The sequence below is a fragment of the Anomaloglossus baeobatrachus genome, chromosome 6 (genome assembly GCF_048569485.1).
Source record: "Anomaloglossus baeobatrachus isolate aAnoBae1 chromosome 6, aAnoBae1.hap1, whole genome shotgun sequence".
NCBI lineage: Eukaryota > Metazoa > Chordata > Amphibia > Anura > Aromobatidae > Anomaloglossus > Anomaloglossus baeobatrachus.
In genome coordinates, this window is record NC_134358.1 from 491067626 (window position 1) to 491088631 (window position 21006).

Consider the following 21006-nt stretch of genomic DNA (forward strand, 5'->3'; position numbering starts at 1 on the left):
CGTGCTCCATCCGCCATACTGCGCACTCCCAAACGTGCTCCATCCGCCATACTGCGCACTCCCCATCGTGCACCATCCGGCATGCTGCGCACTCCCAAACGTGCTCCATCCGTCATGCTGCGCACTGCCAAACGTGCTCCATCCGTCATGCTGCGCACTCCCAAACGTGCTCCATCCGCCATGCTGCGCACTCCCAAACGTGCTCCATCCGCCATGCTGCGCACCCCCCATCATGCTCCATCCGCTTGGGAGTGCGCAGCATGCCGGATGGTGCACGATGGGGAGTGCGCAGTATGGCGGATGGAGCACGTTTGGGAGTGCGCAGTATGGCGGATGGAGCACGTTTGGGAGTGCGCAGCATGGCGGATGGACCACGTTTGGGAGTGCGCAGCATGGCGGATGGACCACGTTTGGGAGTGCGCAGCATGGGGGATGCAGCACGATGGGGAGTGCGCAGTATGGCGGATGGAGCACGTTTGCTCAGCCTCTCTCCTTCCAGCCTCCCTCAGCATCAGCCTCCCCCTCCCAGCCTTCCCCAAGATCAGCCTCTCTGCTCCCAGCCTCCTCCAGCACGCCGTGCTCCTCTGCCGACACTCACCCACACCCGATCGCATCCACTCACCCACACAACCGATCGCATCCACTCACCCACACAACCGATCGCATCCACTCACCCACACAACCGATCGCATCCACTCACACACACAACCGATCGCATCCACTCACACACACACCCGATCGCATCCACTCACACACACCCGATCGCATCCACTCACACACACCCGATCGCATCCACTCACACACACCCGATCGCATCCACTCACACACACCCGATCGCATCCACTCACACACACCCGATCGCATCCACTCACACACACCCGATCGCATCCACTCACACACACAGACACTGACGATATTGCACATACGCGCTGATACTCACAACTTCCGGGGATATCACATGCTTCTGGCCATGTGATCCTCCGTCAGGTCCTGGAAGCTCACAGCACAATATCGCCGCCGAGAAGCAAGCGATATCCCAGGATGTTGTGAGTATTTGGATGCGATGTGATGTGTGTGTGTGAGTGAGTGTGATCTGATTTGTGTGTGTGTGTGCTGTTATGTTATGTATGTTCCGCAGCTGCAGGACCTTGATGTGTGGATGCGATGTGATGTGTGTGAGGTGTGTATGAGAGTGAGTGTGAGCCGGTGTACACTGGTAACTATGATACACATCGGGTAACTAAGGGACCTTAGTTACCCGATGTGTATAATGGTTACCAGCTTTCACGGCCTCCGTTAAGATCCCAGCATCGCAAGGTTATGTCTGGCGCTGCCGGGATCCTGACGGAGCCGGTGTAGAAGCAAGCGATATCCCAGCATGTTGTGATGTGTGGATGTGATGTGTGGATGTGATGTGTGGATGTGATGTGTGGATGTGATGTGTGGATGTGATGTGTGGATGTGATGTGATGTGTGAGGTGTGTGTGAGAGTGAGTGTGATCTGATGTGTGTGTACTCACCTGGGAATCGGAGCCCCGTGTCAGTTGGGCCACAGCGAGCGTGCATTGCGTGAGGGGGGCGGGGCCTGCAGAGAGCCGGGGCGAGAGGCCAATCCGTGTGGGGGGGCGGGGCCATGGCGAGCCCAGCGGCCAATCAGCTTTGTGTCCCCGTAAGGACACAATTTCGGAGCATGACAGACAGACAGACAGACAGACAGACAGACAGACAGAATAAGGCAATTATATATATAGATTACAGCATTGGATCATATCTGATTCTTTTTGTGAGGTAAAACATTTCCCTGCCTGTTTTTAAATGATGTTTTGTCTCAAAGAAATAATTATTTGTGATTCCATGCTATAATGTCTTTATACTATTGTGTCCTCCCTACCCAGGAGCTGTAGTATGATCAGACCATGTATCTGTACTGTCAGACACGGCCATTACACAGTACATACAGTCATATGAAAAAGTTTGGGCACCCCTATTAATGTTAACCTTTGGGTTTTTGCAACAGCTATTTCAGTTTCATATATCTAATAACTGATGGACTCAGTAATATTTCTGGATTGAAATGAGGTTTATTGTACTAACAGAAAATGTGCAATCCGCATTTAAACAAAATTTGACCGGAGCAAAAGTATGGGCACCTCAACATAAAAGTGACATTAATATTTTGTAGATCCTCCTTTTGCAAAAATAACAGCCTCTAGTCGCTTCCTGTAGCTTTTTAACCCCCTTCAGCCCCAGGGCACTTTCCGTTTTTGAGTTTTGGTTTTTTTGCTCCCCTTCTTCCGAGAGCCGTAACTTTTTTATTTTTCCGTCAATCTTGCCATATAAGGGCTTGTTTTTTGCAGGACAAGTTGTACTTTTAAATAAAATCATAAGTTTTACCATATGGTGTACTGGAAAACAGCAAAAAAATTCCAAGTATGGAAAAACTGCAAAAAAAGTGTGATGGTACAATAGTTTTTGGGATGTTTTATTCACGGAGTTCACTATATGGTAAAACTGATGTGTGGGTATGATGCCTGAGGTCGGTCCAAGTTTGTAGACACCAAACATGTATAGGTTTACTTGTATCTAAGGGGTTAAAAAAAATTCACAAGCTTGTCCAATAAAAGTGGCGCACGTTTTGCGCCATTTTCCGAAAACCGTAGAGTTCTAATTTTTTGGGATCTATGGCTCAGTGACAGCTTATTTTTTGCGTCTCAAGCTGTCGTTTCTAATGGTACCATTTTTGCGCAGATGCTACGTTTTGATCGCCTGTTATTGCATTTTGCGTAAAACTTGCGGCGACCAAAAAACGTAATTTTGGCATTTGGAATTTTTTTGCCACTACGCCGTTTACCAATCAAATTAATTGATTTTATAGTTTGATAGATCGGGCATTTCTGAACGCGGCGATACCAAATATGTGTATATTTATTTATTTTTTAACCCTTTAATTTTCAATAAGGGGGGAAAGGGGGGTGATTTGAACTTTTAGGTTTTTTTTTTTATTTTTTAAAACTTGTTTTTAATTTTTTTTTTTAATTTTACTAGTCCCCCTAGGAGGCTATAGCGATCAGCAATCCGATCGCTATTATCTATCTGCTGATCACAGCTATACAGCTGTAAACAGCAGATTCAGTCACTTCCTGTTTCTCTCTGCTCCCGGCCGAGGGAAAACGAAAGTGAAACTTCATAGCTGCAGACGTCATCACATGACCCTGTGCTACAATGGCAACCACCGAAAGTCACGTCATCATGCACGTGACTTCCGTGGGGGGCGGCGGTAAGTAAAAATCATGGCCGCGCGCATATAGATCTCGCTGCCAGACTTTGGCAGTGAGATTTAAGAGGTTAAATGTTGTTGGAAGCGATTCCACTCGCAACATGCAGGCACGCATGTCAGCTGTTGAAAACAGCTGATATGTGTGCCGACCACCGCCGCCTGCCCGCGGCAGGGGGCGGGGCTTAACGGGACACGCTCCATGACGAATATATCCGTCCATGGTCGTGAAGGGGTTAATGAGTTCCTGGATCCTGGATGAAGGTATATTTGACCATTCCTGTTTACAAAACAATTCCAGTTCAGTTAAGTTTGATGGTCGCCGAGCATGGACAGCACGCTTCAAATCATCCACAGATTTTCAATGATATTTAGGTCTGGGGACTGGGATGGCCATTCCAGAACATTGTAATTGTTCATCTGCATGAATGCCTGAGTAGATTTGGAACGGTGTTTTGGATCATTGTCTTGCTGAAATATCCATCCCCTGCGTAACTTCAACTTCGTCACTGATTCTTGCACATTATTGTCAAGAATCTGCTGATACTGAGTTGAATCCATGCGACCCTCAACTTTAACAAGATTCCCGGTGCCGGCATTGGCCTCACAGCCCCAAAGCATGATGGAACCTCCACAAAATTTTACTGTGGGTAGCACGTGCTTTTTTTGGAATGCCGTGGTTTTTTGCCTCCATGCATAACGCCTTTTTGTATGACCAAACAACTCAATCTTTGTTTCATCAGTCCACAGGACCTTCTTCCAAAATGTAACTGGCTTGTCCAAATGGGCTTTTACATACCGAAGGCGACTCTGTTTGTGGCGTGCTTGCAGAAACGGCTTCTTTCGCATCACTCTCCCATACAGCTTCTCCTTGTGCAACGTGCGCTGTATTGTTGACCGATGCACAGTGACACCATTTGCAGCAAGATGAAGCTGCAGGTCTTTGGAGGTGGTCTGTGGATTGTCCTTGACTGTTCTCACCATTCTTCTCTGCCTTTCTGATATTTTTCTTGCCCTGCCACTTCTGGGCTTAACAAGAACTGTACCTGTGTTCTTCCATTTCCTTACTATGATCCTCACAGTGGAAACTGACAGTTTAAATCTCTGAGACAACTTTTTGTATCCTTCCCATGAACAACTATGTTGAATAATCTTTGTTTTCAGACCTTTTTAGAGTTGTTTTGAGGAGCCCATGATGCCACTCTTCATAGGAGATTCAAATAGGAGAACAGCTCACAAGTGGCCACCTTAAATACCTTTTCTCATGATTGGATACACCTGCCTATGAAGTTCAAAGCTCAATGAGGTTACAAAACCAATTTAGTGCTTTAGTAAGTGAGTAAAAAGTAGTTAGGAGTGTTCAAATCAAGAAATTGATAAGGGTGCCCATACTTTTGCACCGGTCAAATTTTGTTTAAATGCGGATTGCACATTTTCTGTTAGTACAATAAACCTCATTTCAATCCAGAAATATTACTCAGTCCATCAGTTATTAGATATATGAAACTGAAATAGCTGTTGCAAAAATCCAAATTGTTATAAAGAAAAAAGGTTAACATTAATAGGGGTGCCCACACTTTTTCATATGACTGTAGCAGGGACACATATATAAGATTATCTCAGCACAGGAACATTTTTTAAACATCCAATAGTGTATCTTATTATTATTCCAAAAATCTATTAATTAAAATGAACTTTGTCTGTGAGACAACTCCTTTAAGTTTGACCATCGGTGCCCTTTTAGTAATTTGTAATCTTGGCAATTTAGTGCGAAACAAAGTCCCAGAGTTTGCTCTTGATATAAGTATATTAACCAGTGATCTTGCCATAATATTAATTCAGATAAAATATATATATTTGGAATACTAAATATTGCAGCACATTATGTAAGTCCCCTAATAATACTTTAAAAAAAATCAAATAAAGTTAAATAAACATAATAATAATAATAATAATAATAAAATGTTTCTCCGAAATGTTTAAACTTAATTTTTTGTTTTTAACTATTTATACTGCATAATAAACTGTGTAAGAAACAAACGAACAACAACAGCAACAGAAAAAAATGATGGCTCTGGGAATGTGGCATTAAAAACCAAAACGACATAACTTGATCCTGAAAGCTCAAAAATAGGCCAGATATCAAGTGGTTAGCACAGAATGTTTTTGACTCTTGGCTGTTCTCATTGAAGACATTTGATTCACCAATTCGTTACTCAGTGGTGATGATCACCATCAAATAGGGAAAGGTGATGCTGTCATTTACTGCAGTTGTACAGAGTGATGATTATATGCTTTCTATAGCTCAGTTTATCAGATTTCTCCATCAGTTTTAAAAAATCAAACAAAGACATAAATTTCAATCTAATATATAAAGCTGAGTGCATGCATGTATGTATGTGTGTATGTATGTATGTCTGCTAAAGGAATCCGCACCGTCGCATTTACAATCACGAAATTTTGCACAGACGCTCCATGTGACTCAGGGGAACGTCATAGACTGTGTTTTGACAGGAAAATGTAACCCCGTGCTTTACATTTACACTCCAAAACACCGGTCTCCATTAAAGTCAATGGAGATAGGAGCTACAGCTTATTAATAGGAGCTGTGAGTGGTTGCTATAGGAACAAAATAAATTGTTAGTATAAGAAGCCTATGTGTGAGGTAATAAGATATCAGTGGGGAGACGGATAGAGATAGAGAGACAGACAGACAGACAGACATAAGCACAGACAGAGAAAGAGGCAAACAGGGAAAGAGACAGTCAAAGAGACAGACAGAGGAACGCAGACAGGGAAAGAGATAGACAGAGGGGGAAAAGAGACAGAGGGGGAAAAGAGACAGAGGGGGAAAAAAAGACAGAGGGGGGAAAAAAGAGAGAGGGGGAAAAAAAGACAGAAGGGGAAAAAAAGATAGAGGGGGAAAAAAGACAGAGGGGGGGAAAAAGTCAGAGGGGGGAAAAAAAGACAGAGGGGGAAAAGAGACAGACAGACACAGAGATAGAGAAACAGACAGACTGATACAGAGACAGAGAGATAGACACAAACAGACAGACATACAGACATGGATAGAGCCTGACACACAGACAGACAGGGAAATAGACACACACAGAGACAGACATACAGACAGAAAGAGATAGACAGACAGACACAGAAAGACAGACTGGGAGAGAGACAATGAGACAGTTACTATCCCGGGCAACGCCCGGGTATTACAGCTAGTACATGTATAAAACTGATAATGTGCTGCCCCCGTGCCAGCAGCCGAGCTGCTCGAATCCGGGTGCTCAGTGGCTTGAGGGTCTCTGGACCCGGCAGTCGTGCGGCCACTCAAATGAAGGGGGGTTATTTACAAGTGATTTTATAAAGTTCGTGACGTCACCCATGGTATGTGGTAATTAGGAGTACCACCGCTGCAGTTGAAAGTACCCGGGGATGATGGAGTTGGGGCAGCCAGATGTTATGACCCTCCACGGGTAGGTGGGATACCCCGGGGCTCGGTGATGCTAGGGGAGTGCCGTTGGATGCAAGGTGGGTCACTGTAGTATACACTCAGTCCATTAAGCTGACACAGACAACTGGTCAAACAAGTCTCTGGACACCGCTGCCACTGAGGGGAGCTTAGTTCGGGTTCCGTCCCTAATCGTGCTGCCTGGCAATCCGTGACCTGCCTCAGTTTACTTCTTTGATGGTCCCGGTAGTATGAAACTTGCCGGTTGCTGCTCCCCACTATTGCTAAGTGTGGGAGCTAGTGTAAGAGAGTGAACTATGACAATACAGGGCGAGCATTAGGACCCTGCAGAGTCTGCCTGTCTGTCTGAGCGATAAACAGGAAGTAGTTGTGGAGATCCAGGAAATGTGAGGAGGGAGTTTGGTGTCCATGGCAACGGGTTTTGAAAACGTAGTAGGTGAAGCAATATGGGCCTTAAAATAAGTTGGTTGTAAGCCCCGGTTGGTGACCAAGAGACTTGTTGGTGAACAGAGCCAGTGACAGCATCTGAGGAGAGTGAAGGGAAACAGAAATTGCGAAGACAATACCACATCACTGTGTGATAAGCGATCCAGTTGTGCGGACCTGGGTCCAACTGAAAGAGCATCTGAGGAGAAGCTGAGGAGATGTTTCCCTCCCTGACAGAGCAAGTGATTGATGTCCAGTAAGGCCGTGAGTGACTGCGATAAGAGAGACGGCGTCCGGTGTCATCCCCATTGAAAGGATTCTGACAAGCCCTGGAAAGGAGTGATCCCCAGACTGCATCCTGAGGCTACAGAATTAAAGTGCTTGACAGGTGACTCTGGCATTGGCTGATAGCTTCCAAACTTTGTTTTTTTTCTTTTGCAATAAGTACTTATTTTTGGCGCCAAAGTTTTATTTTTATTTTTATTTTTCTGGACTTGCTGCAGCCCACGCGGAAACACACCGGTCAAAAGTTACATTGGAGTTTAATGGTACCATAGGTTGTGAGATACCCGGGTATCCCTGTGATAAGTGTATAGTCATCATTAATTTAGTGTATTGTATTATTATCTGTGATAAGTTATACTCAGTGCGCCATCTCAGAGGTTTCATCAGACCACCCTCACCTAATTTACATCGTCTTTCCAGTTTGATAAGTTTAACGTGTAGGTAAATTTGTTCCGGGCCCCAAATGTGATTTACATATACTGGGATCTCTGAGATCGGTGCATTGATTTTCGGCTAGCGCTTAGTGTGTGAAATTATTAATGGTAATGTTTTTAAGGGGATTTTGAGTTTATTATATTCTACATTTCACCGTAATTTGATCCCCATTTCAGTAAAATACTGTTGTTCATTTCTGCCTCAGTCTCGGTCTGTGACTCACTGGATCTTAATAGGACCTCTGGTCATTACACTAGCTCTCAGGGTTCATGCTTGGGATTTTCTGGACCATTTGAGTGGAAAGTTCTTTCCCCATTTTTGCGCTAGTACCCAGATTTTGGAGCAGGTGGGAACGGCTCTTGAAGACTCTCTTCTCCTCGAGTAAATTATTGGGTTGCCTAAAGCTACTCCCTGACTTAGGGTCCACGTACCCCGTCGTGCCCTGGTCCCAGCCCAGTGATGGTGCAAGGCCGCCGGCTGTCCTCCTCGACAGATCCGTGCCCCTTGTCACGATCCCCTGCGACCGGGGGTTCAGCTCCTCTAGGCCCAGACCACCGTCTGCTACCTAGACTATTTTCCAGGAGCCCTGCTCCTGACCTCCTCTCACTTCCCCTTCTCAGACTCGATTCTCCTACAACTGACACCCCTGACTTCCCCTCTCCAACCCCTGAGGTGGGTGACTCTATTCCACTCAAGCCGTCCACTGGTGTGTTTGGTGGGTGTGGTGCAGGGTGTATCTAGGGTTTGATTAGCTGATGTAGGCAACACAATATAGTTAGGGACCCAAAACAAAGAAGGAGGTGGATACTGCACGGGAGGGCAGATTGTACAATACCCTGTGACGACCTGATAGTCCAGGGGCGTCACAATAACATTTGCAATAGTCAGATCATTTACTTGCACAAACCATCCAACCATTTTATTACAGCAAAAGGACCTGTATGAAAAATACCAGTGGCACGATCAACCGGAAAAATTGTGCACAAATATCAACATTCATCCATCTACATTAAGACAAAACATAAGGTTCAGATGGGCAATTTCCAGAATTGGTGAACTCAAGAACAAGGAGGCAACATCTAAAAACTGAACTGCAGGAAAAAATAAAAAAAATCATATTTTCATATTTTGGGGGAATTGTTAAAAATATCAGCAGGTATATCATAGCTTGTTTTGTAAAAAAATGTATTAGCAGAAATCTGGTAAAAAGACAAGAAACCTCACAAAGAGAATGGTCAAGACACTGTGTATTGGGGAAAAGTGGATGACATCAACACTTCTACATACTTCATAGTCACACATTTCAGTGCTGTATTTTGATTGTGGGTTTTTGACACTGTTTATAGGGGGAGCATTGGATGACTGTCTGTAGAGAGGGCACTATATAGCACTGTTTCTAGAGTGAACAGTAGAGGACTGTCTGTAGAGGGGGCACTCCCTGACACTGTTTATAGGGGGAGCAGTGGATGACTATAGTGGAGACACTATGTAGCACTGTTTATAGGAGGAGCAGTGGGTGACTGTAGTGGCCATCATCTGCTACTGTTTATAGGGGGAGTAGTGGATGACAATTTCTAGTGGAGGCACGATGTAGCACTGTTTATTGGGAGAGCAATGGCTGACTGTTTATAGTGGGCACCCTGACACTGTTTATAGGGGGAGCCGTAATGACTGTCTGTAGAGTGGGCACTTCACTAATACTGTTTATAGAGGGAGCTGTGGATGACAATTTATAGTGGGCACCATCTAACACTGTTCATAGGGAAAGCTGTGGTGGCCACCATCTGGCACTGTTTATTAGGAGAGCAGTAGATGATGGTGTGTCGCCCTGGCGCAGACCGGGATCCTTGGATCCGGGGTGGTTGTGGCTCGAGGGGTCCGGACCCGGACTCGGCACTCGCTCCGATCCTTGAAAGGGGATTATTTACAGGGGAGAAGTTTGTGACACCACCAGCGGGTTGCGGTAATGGGAGTACCGCCGCTGCTGGAAGGAGTACCGGGGCAGATGGTGGGGAGCAGCAAGGTGTCAGTCCCTCTGCAGGTAGGGGAGGCCCCGGCCTCTGGGGTTTTTGGTGAGATGATTGGGAGCACAGGGTGCAGGGCAACCAGGGTAGTCGTGGTGCTGGATGAGGATTATAAAGCAGACACTCACACTGAAGATAAACCAAAGACTCTGTGCATCACAGTTTCTATGGGGGAGCCCGTCCAGGTTTCCGCTCCCACCGGTGTCACTTGGTAATCCGGAGCCGCCTCCGTACACAAGTTAGTTCTGTGTGGCCCCTCGGCTTGAAGCTGTTGGGGCCCCGCTCACTATATTTCTAGTGTAGCTGTGCTCTTGGGGCTGCTTTACTGGAAAGCCCTATCCCCCGCGGTGTGCTGTCGCCTTCAATCTCTGAGCTCCTAGGGAAGTTCATAAAGAGACTCTCCCTCCCAGGTTAATTATCAGGATGTTGAACCGGCTCCTGACCTAGGCTCCTGTACCCAGTCGTGCTCGGTACCGGTCAGTTCTTTTGGGTGTCTGATGCCAACAGTCCTCCTAGATTATGTCCGTCGCACCCTTCCAATGTCACTGCCAACGGTCCCTGACTCCTCTAGTCTCGGTCCACCGTCTGCAACCCAACCTTGGTCTAGCTCCCCGGGCGCTATTACTCCAGCTCCTCACTCTTTGAGGGCTCTCACTCAACTCCTCCTTTCCTCCCTCCCACCAGTCTGCCTAAACCCTAGGTGGGTGGCCTTATTCCGCTTAACCAACCCACTGGTGTGTCTGACAGGTCATCGTGTGAGGTGTGATTGGGATTTGTGCTGATGGTAGTGACACCGGTTTCTTAGGAACCTGGAACCATGGGGGGTAGGCCCTGCACCCTGGGTAAGGATTACAGTACCCTGTGGCACCCTGATATATTCAGGGGTGCCACAACTGTAGTGTGGACACTGTCTGACACTGTTTGTAGGAGGAGCAGTAGATGACTGTCTGTAGAGTGGGCACTATCTAGCTCTGTTTATAGAGGGAGCAGTAGGTGCCTGTTTATAGTAGCCACCTTCTAGCACTGTTTATAGGGGGAGCACTGGATGACTTTAGAGGGGGCATTCTCTGACACTGTTTATAGGGAGAGCAATATTTGACTGTTTATAGTGGCCACCGTCTGGCATTGTTTATACAGGGAGCAATCGATGACGGTCTGTAGAGGGGGCAATATCTAGCACTGTTTATAGGGGGAGCAGTGGATGACTGTAGAGGGGGCACTGTCTGTTTAAAGGGTAAACTGTGTACTGTTTATGACCGTACTCATCACAATGAATGGCAAGTGGTCATATTTAGGAGTAAACCTCATATACCTCTTGTCCAAACATCTACCTCTCCTAACATTCTCCCCATACACATACAAGCTTGTGAGAGACGTACCCCTGCAGTACACCCGCTATATGAGGTGGGGCTTTCTGTATTAGAGATGGTAACTTGATGTAACAGGTTCATCATTCTTGGGAGATCAGGCTTCTCCTGGAGAATCAGTAATGAACAGAATCTTAAATATCTCCTAAGTTCTATTTTGTATAAACTCTCTGAAAGCCCTAGAGCTTCAATAATGTTAAAATCTCACTTTCCAAATGAATAGTTTGGTGATGTTTAGACAATAGATAGGACAATTATAAAGAGCAGTGATTGCTGTACGATCTTGCCCAGGGCATGACGGGAAGACTAATTTAATGGCGTTTGGACTTGGTTACTTTAATTATCATTTTATAGACTTTTAATTAGTTAGAATTACATTCATTTATACTGTTCTCATTCTGTATGGCAGCTGTTCTCACTGTAACTGTGTCTCTGAAGTAAAGCAACTGGCCAATATATCTGTGTATAACACCTCAAATCTTCCCAGGGGCAAGAAAGTAAAGAAAAACAAAAATTTCCTGTACAGTGTCTTATAAAATTATATTTTAGTGAAACAGTTCACAGTAAATCAATCAGGAACTGCACACAGGTGTAAAGACACTGATCAACTTAATAAATGTATTAAAGACTCATTTTGTAGATGAGTGTGATGCTGATCTATCTATAATTCTGTCACACCCCCAGAAGAAGCACACTAGCGAAACGCACGTTAGGGTGGTTGGCCACAACATCAGGGACACCTTTTTTTAGTTAGTTATAGTGTATGGCCTCCAGAGAGTGTATATATTTTGTAATTATGATCTTTTTTATACTTTATTAAAGGACTAGTATAGCTTAATCAATAACTGCCACTTATTACTTTAGTCTGCAACATACTATTAGCATAGCTGTATTTGGGACTTTACAGATGACAAGTGCAATATATTTGTAGCCCAGCAAGCACTGGTCTATGCAAGGACTACAAAGACTATATAGTGTAGTCACTATTGTCTTTCCTGGTTCTGTTAACTTTTGTTTCATATGGATGTATTTTTTTTAACTAGGTGATGTGTGGTCCTCTTCAGTGAAGCACCTTTTATATTACTATTTTTTCATTATAATTTTTTTTACTGTGAGATAATAAATATTTTTAGACTCATTCTACGTGATTTCTTCTTTGAGAGATATAGGGGGGAGTATGTACAGGGGGGTTAGATGTTTGTGACGCCACCCACGGTGCGTGGTAAGGTAGGGTACCACCGCTGCTGTTGGGGACGCCCGGTGGCGTTGGTAAGACAGCAAGATGTTTAACCCCTTTGTGGGTAGGGGTTTTTTGCCCCGGGAGCCCGGTGATAGTGGTGAAGGGGTGCCGTTGGGGAGGAAAGGGTTTCTGCGTACTCACTCAGTCCAAGTATACTGACACCGACAGCTTGTAAACCAGAATTCTGAGCACCTCTGCAGCAGGGAGGGAGTACGCGTGGATCCGTGCCCTTTGGTGTTGCTTGTTAGCCTGTGACCTTTTCCGTGGCACTTTCTTAACGATTTGGACCCTGTAGTGTGGAACTATTTGGGTCCCGCTCACCTGTATGGCTAACAGAGTGAGATTGCTCTCAGGGTTCATGCTCGGGATTTTCTGGACTGTATTTGGGAAAGTCCTATCCCATCGGTGCGCTAGTACCCTGATTTTGGAGCGGGTGAGAGATGAATCCTGAAGACTTCCGTCGGGTAAATTATCGGGCTGTGTGAAGCTACTTCCATGCCTAGGGTCCACGTACCCCGTCGAGCCCTGGCCCCTGCCCAGAGATGGCTCAAGGCCGCCGGCTGACCTCCTCGGCAGAGCCGTGCTCCTTGACACGATCCTCTGCGACCGGGATTCCAGCTCCCACCAGGCCCAGACCAACGTCTGCCACCTAAGATTCTACAAGGAGCCCTGCTCCCAACCTCCTCACTCCTCTCCTCTCTCTTCACACTCCTTTTCCACACTGACACCTCTCACCTTCCCTCACCAACCCCCCAAGTGGGTGGCCCTATTCCCTTCAGGCCCCCCAATGGAGTGTCTGGTGGGTGTGGTGCAAAGTGTTCCTAGGATTTTGACTGGCTTGGCTCTTAGCAACACCAGCAGACAGGGATCTGTAACCAAGGAGGATGCGGATACCATGCAGAAGGGCAGATTGCACGATACCCTGATATACCTGATAGGCCAGGGCGTCACACTTATTCACCAGATCTAGCTCCCTCTGACTATCATCTGTTTCCAAACCTGAAGAAACACCTCAAGGGTACCAAATTTCACACCATATCTGATGCCATGGCTGCTACGGATGCCTGGTTTGAGGCTCAACCGAAATCCTTCTTTTTGCGAGGCTTACAGAACTTGGAATACCGATGTAAGAAGTGTGTTGACATCAGTGGAGAGTGTGTGGAATAAGTGTAAAGTGTCATCATCCTATCTTGTTTCTTTTTGGGTAAAACCAAAGACTTGTCAGCAGCCCATCGTATAAGAAAGAACAGTTTAAACTTAAAGTGAGAGTCCATGTTTTAACAGAAAACATTTTTAAGCCCAAAATTTCAAGTTGCTAAATTTCTAATTAGAATCAATGTATTAAAGAATAAAGAAGAGTTATTAGCACATCGGTGAGTGCAACTTGATTGTTTCTTCTGTGTCTGGAGGATTGCATCAGTGGCAAATTTGCCAATCTTTTTATTTTATTTTTATATCCAGCTAGATAACAAAGATTTTTTTTAATGAGAATGTGTCGCGGGCGGAGGAGGGGACGCTGCGCTCTCCCACTGCTCGGTTCCGGCTGCCGCTGCTCTGCGGCTGCTGCTGCTCGGTGGCTCGAGCGATGGGCCGGATCCCGGGGACTCGAGCGGCGCTCCTCGCCCGTGAGTGAAAAGGGGTGGTTTGGTTTGGGGGATTTATTGTCCGTGACGCCACCCACGGTTGTGATGATTGTGTGGACACCACCGCTGCTCTGGACGGGGATCCCGGGAGCGGTGACAGGGAGCAGCTTTGTTGTTATTTCTCCCCTCCGTGGGTAGGGGGTTGGTTGTCCCGGGGCCCGGTGATGGGGTAGGAATAGATGACAGGCGGGTTGTGGGGCCTGATGAGGTGCAGGGTCGCAGGGGCAGCGGTACTCACTCAGCCCAATGATGATGACACAGTTCACGGTAAAACAAGCGGCTGGATGGACAGGTCCCTCGGACGGCTGCGGTTGCTTCTTCCCTGTAGGTTGGTGATGACTGTCTCTCCCTGCACCTAAGTTCAACGTTGGTAGCGATGGGTTCCCACTGGTAACCCGCTCCCCGACTGGAATGTAGGCCGGAGGAGCCCCTTTTGCCCGCAGGCGCTGGCCCTGGGAAACGGTTGCCCTTGGTGGTGGCGGTGTCTCCCCTTCCTGGTTGGACGGTTGCCTTCTATCGGGACTTGGCTGTTTGGAAACCCGGAGGTCCCCTTCACTAACGGATTTGGCAAATTCACGGCGACTCCAAGCCTTGCCGGGATACGAAAGGCCCCTGCCAATGGTGCTGGCTTCTCTTTGTATGCCGGTCCGGTACCGCCGGGTCACCACCCGTCCACGGTCCTTACGGCAGACTCCAATCGGCCTCCACTGCAGACGGTCACCACCGTCTGCCAACCTTGCTGCTCTGTCCGGGCCACACACCCGGACCAACTTCAGGCTCTTTCTCTGTCACTTCACTACTGCTCACTTTCTACTTTGCTCCTTCCACTTTCACCTCAAAACTAGACTCTCCTCTCACTTCCCTAGCTTCACTCTAACTGCCCGTGTTTTCCCTCCTCCAGGACTGTGAACTCCTTGGTGGGTGGAGACCAACCGCCTGGCTCCACCCCCTGGTGTGGACATCAGCCCCTGGGGAGGGCAACAAGGATCTTGTGTTCTGACCTCGATGTGCCTACAGGGAGTGTGGGGTGTGGTGGTGTTGTTACCTGTGGCCCCTGGCTTGTCCAGGGCGACACAAATGTAATTTCAAACAAAATTGGTCCAGAAACAAAGTAAGCATTACTTACCTGTAGATTCTCGTTCTACTCCAGTGTCCAGTCTGCTGTTCTCCAATTCTGAGGCCAACGATTATCTGTGATCGTCATGTTTTGGAGACCAAACTTCAATCCTGCAACCCTGTAAACAAAGACAGGTTGCAAACAGTGGAAAGGCAGCAATGGGGCATTAAACACGTGCTTATTTTACATTTTACAGCATTACATGCCTTTAGCTCAAAATTTACTAAAACTTCACAATCCTTTAAAGGGAATCTATCAGCAGATTTTTGCTATTTATTTTGAAGCCAGCATGCTGCAAGGGCTAATACATAGAATTCAGGGATGCCTGTCTTGTCAAGGTCCGATCTGTTGTTTATTTGCTATGTTGGTTTAACAAGAAGGACTTCATTGCTCGGACTACAATGTCACACACACAGAAGTCCGATGTGCCCCCTCCTCTGATTGACACTTTCCTGTCAATGTACAATCTCTATAGAGAGCCAGGGATGTGGGAGAGACAGCTCACTCAGCTTTGCAGCATTGCTAAATCCAAAAATTCTGATTGTGTCAGAACGGCTGTACCCAGTAATCTAAGTGATACATCATTGGATTCAGAGTCTCTTTGCCTGTTATGTCGCTCTCAGATGAGGTAGCAAAAATCAGTTGACAGATTCCTTTTAAGAACAAATTAAAAGAACAAGTAAATCATAAGAATATGTGATATATCTGTATTGATTCAATACTTAAATAAACACATTAAAATTATTAAATTGTAAAATTATGAAAAATATTAAAGCCATTCCAGCCACAATATTTTCCCAGTTGTAAACAGGAAATTTGGAAACAACTAACTTTTATCATGGGAATTGCCAATGATTCTTTTATTTACTGTCTGTGAATTTATGGATGAGGAATACCCGCCACTCGTGCTTACACAGAATGTCAGATGAGTGTACAAGACTTCCATGGAAGGAGCATGAAAGTCTTAAGCCAGCTTTACATGTTGCAATTTCGCATACAATACCGTATGCAATTTGCAACGCCCCCATCATATGTGTGGCACGTTCAATTTGTTGAACGTGCCGCACAAACGATTAACCCCCGTCACACATGCTTACCTTCCATACGACCTCGATGTGGGCGACGAACGTCCACTTCCTGGAGTGGGAGGGACGTTCGGCGTCACATCGACGTCACGCGGCAGCCGGCCAATAGAAGTGGAGGGGCCGAGCTGAGCGGGACGTAAACATCCTGCCCACCTTCTTCCTTCCGCATTGTGGGCCGGGAGCCGCAGGACGTAGGTAAGATCTGTTCATCGTTCCCGGGGTGTCACACACTGCGATGTGTGCTACCCCGGGTACGATGAACAATCTGACGTGCAATTCTAGAGACAGGTACGATGTGTATACGATGAACGTTTTAACGTTTAATCGCAATCGCACGTACCTGTCACACACTGCAATGTACCTTACGATGCCGGATGTGCGTCACTTACGACACATTGTAAGATACATTGCAGCGTGTAAAGCGGGCTTTAGATCCACGTATTGCTATCCAATGGCTTTGTAAATAGTGACATTTAAAGTATAGGAATTAGTAAGTAAAACCTCTTAACACTCAATAGCCACCAGGAGACAAAAAATTGATATTATTTTGTTTTTATAGGCAAGCGCGCTTATGAGCGTAATGCCTGCGTTTACTGCTTAGTGATCTCTGTTATCGCCAACACAACACATGGAACAAGTCAACAAAGGGATTAAAAGTTGATTGGAGCACATGGGATTAAATTCAGTTCAGCCTCTCTGTCTGTGGCTTAGGACACGTCGAGACGTCAGGGAGATGGCTCAGTGCCAGAAGCTGTTCAGGTTTTGCTGGCCCGCAGGAAATATCTTTGAGTGACGTTAAAGACAGCTGAACAGCAGGCCACTGAAAGAGGCCAGGCTATATATAATTATGGAGGAAAACTAGGGCAGTCCCAGCTGAGTCAAGGGAGCTATCTATTAGAAACTAGGTTACGACAATCCTGAAGGATCAGGAATAGATAACAGTGCTCGCACGTCGGAGGCTAATTCTGTTTGGAGCTAACCTTGTCTAGTAGAGAGTCTGAGGAGTGTAGGTGATGCTGAACCAGTGTAGGCCGTGACCTGGTACGGGAAATGTTCTGTTCTCGAGACTCACAGGGCGAGAAAAGATTAAATACCATCTGCACTGGAGTTATGTATTTGTGTTCAGTTCACTGCACTAAACAATGTCTGTGCCATGCAGGGGATCGGTAAATTCTGCGCTGTGATCTCCCTGGATCCTAAATAACGCAGCAATCCCATTGAAAATATAACAGTATGGAATATAAATTGCTGAACTGGTTTGTATTCCCTTTTGATCCTCGTTTAGGATATATTGTATGGTTCACATACTTCTGTTTGCAGATTTTATTTGTACGGAAACACCGAAACACAAACAAAATTTAAAGGGAATCTGTCACCACTTTGACCTTTTTAAAAATTGTTAATACGAGCATACAGGGTATAGAATGCTACAATAAAAGTCATACCTGTCTGCGTCATATCAGATGCCTTGTTCTGGAAATATCTTTTATCACTTTATGTAAATGAGCTCTTCCAGGCTATGGGGCAGATGCTGCCTGGAATATAACTCCACCTCCCGAGATTATTTTAAATAAATGAGGCATCACCAGTGTAATGTGTGATGGCCGCTCTCTGCTCTTAGGCTATATGCCCACGCTGCGGAAAATCTGCGGAATTTGCCACTATTTTGTTGCGGAAATTCCGCAGATTTTTCAAAAATCTGCAGTACCGCGAGTCCCCAGCCATTTCTATGGCATTTTGGAAGTTCTGTGCCCATACTGCGTTTTTTTCCTCAGCAGAAATAATGTGGATTTCCCTGCGGAAAAATCTGCAGCATGTGAATTATTCCTGCGGATTTTTCCGCACAATCCCATACTTACCTGCCTTGATAGAAGACACCGGAGTCACTTCCTCCGATGCAGATGAGCGCGGTGGAGCCAGGAGCAGGAGGTGGGCGGGGCCTGCACGAGCTACGGTCATGTGACAGCCAGAGCTAGTTCAGGCCCGCCCACCTTCTCCTGCACAGTGCAGATACGGCCGGAAAGTGAAGTGCTGCGTGATGGAGGTATGAACTCACCCATCACTCCAGCACTTGTTCTGCATGGATGATGCAGTGCCGAAGCCATGGTACTGTATCCTCAATGCAGAATGACTGCAGCATATCCGCAGCATGAAAACAAAGTTGTTCTGCGGATTTCTGGGAGCTCCTGCAGAATGTCCTGCGGATATATCCACAGGATACTTTCCTCATGGGCAAATGGCCTTACTGCGGAGCTGTGTGTGATTATAACTGACACTTCTGTAGCATCTTCTCAGCTTCAGCCTCCAGTTGCAGGCAGACAGTGTTGAAACATTGTTGTAATGAAGCAAAGCTCAAAAAATATGTTTAAAAGAAAACAAATTTCACTTCTCTTGCTCTGCGTCAGTTACTTGTATCACACTGGTAACGTCCCTTTTATTGAAAATAAGCCCTGCAGGCAGAGTTATCTTTCAGGCAGCATCTGCCCCATAGCCTGGAAGAGCTTGTTTACATAAAGTGATAAAAGATGATATTTCCACAACAGGCCATCTGATATGAGGCATACAAATATAGCTTTTTTTTTTTAACATTCTATAACCTGTATGTCCGTATGAACCGTTTAAAAAGGTCAAAGTGGTGACAGATTCCCTTTAAGAATTGTTGGATGATACAAAAAAATGTGTTAAATATTGAATAAAACTTTTTTCTTAGCAACAGCAGGAGTTCATTCAAGGGGTTCTCTGGTTTTCTGATAAAAGTCTGCTCTATGTGACTGGGGACTTCTGAATGCTGGCAGAGTACAGTGCGCACGCTGTCAGGATTCACCAGTATTGTTTATAAGAACAGGCGACCACATGACCACAAATTTGCGATTTGCATACTTACGGTCCTATTCTGACTAGATGTGCCTGACTTCTCTCAATACAAGTGAATTGAAAGAAGTCAGATGTGTTCCGTGTGGCACAGTGGTTCTGTGGTTAGCACTGCAGTTGACTCGCCCACCCCAGGGCTATGGGACACCCAGTGCCGGGCCGCAGTCGTGCAGCGGTGGCGCCCTGGGTTCTCCAAGTACAACATCTGCAAAGAATGTGGGTTTCCTCTGGTTTCCTCCCACACTCCAAACACATACTGATAGGGAATTTAGATTGTGAGCCCCAATGGGGACAGTGTTTCTGATGTATGTAAAGTGCTGTGGATTTAATGGCGCTATATACTGTAAGTGAATAAATAATATTATTATTTTTATTATTAGTCGTCACGGACAACACTGGTGAATCCTGACAGCGTGCGCACCGTACTCTGCCAGGATTTAGAAGAATGGTCTACCACCTTTATCAGTTGCATTTGTCTTCTAGAATATTCCGTAACTGTAGCTAAGACTCTTGAATGACTTTTAAAGGCTAAAGTGGAGTAATTGATGTTAGTAAAAAGTAAGAGAAGAAACAAAAATGTTAAAAATAGACAAAAAAAAAATCAGTAATAGGAAAGTTGTGAGTGGTTGTTTAACCAGTAATGTGCCAAAATATGGACCAATAATACCTTATGCATTTTACACATCATTTTCATCCTTTTATTACACTTTTCTCCATTTTTATGCATAATGCAGCCAGACCCTTTAGTGTTGGTTGGGTAATTGGGGTGTCTGTCCTGTGGGGTGCACTTATATAGTGCTGGGCAGTCCGTCGGATTAATATTAATTGCATCATCAATAGACTGTAAGCCACACACTGTGCATCAGACGCACCTGTATGACTGCCGCCTTATGCAAACCTCACCTGTGTGCACGTTTGATACTAGACATCCACCTTCTATGTGAATTGATCCATTCTGAGTGGTTGTTTCATCAGTATTTTGTCCCCACCTTTATCATGGGGACCTGCTTCATCATGCTGGTGTCGCGGGCGGAGGAGAGGACGCTGCGCTCACCCACTGCTCGGGTCCGGCTACTGCTGCTGCTGCTGCTCGGTGGTGACTCGAGCGGCGTTCCTCGCCTGTGAGTGAAAGGGGGGTTGGTGTGTGGTTTGGGGAGATATTGTCCGTGATGCCACCCACGGTTGTGGTGAGGTTGTGACACCACCGCTGCTCTGGGCGGGGATCCCGGGAGCGATGACGGGGAGCAGCTTGGATGTTGGTTCTCCCCTCCGTGGGTAGGGGGTTGGTTGTCCCGGGGCCCCGGTCAGGGTTTTAGGGATGGCAGGTGGGTTACGGGGCCTGGTGAGGTGCAGGGTCGCGGGGGCAGCGCTGTGCCGCACGGCACGGTGGTACTCACTCAGCCAGTAATTCACACAGAGTCTCTGGTCAAACAAACGGCTGGATGGACGGGTCCCATAGGCGGCTGCGGTTGTTCTCCTCCCGGCAGGTTGATGGTGACTGCCTTTCCCTGCACCTGTGTTGTGTTTACGGTTCCAATGGCTTCCCACCGGTAACCCGCTCCCCAGCTTGGATGGATGTTGAGGGAGCCCCTTTTGCCCGCAGGCTCTGGCCCTGGGAACTGTAGCTTTGGCAGTGACTGTGTTTCCCTCTACGGTGTGAGCTGTTGCGTTCAATCGGGTCTTGGCTGCTGGGAAACCCCGGAGGTTCCCTTCGCTAACGGATTTGACCGGTTTTACGGCGACTCCTAGCCTGGTTGGGGTCCGTAG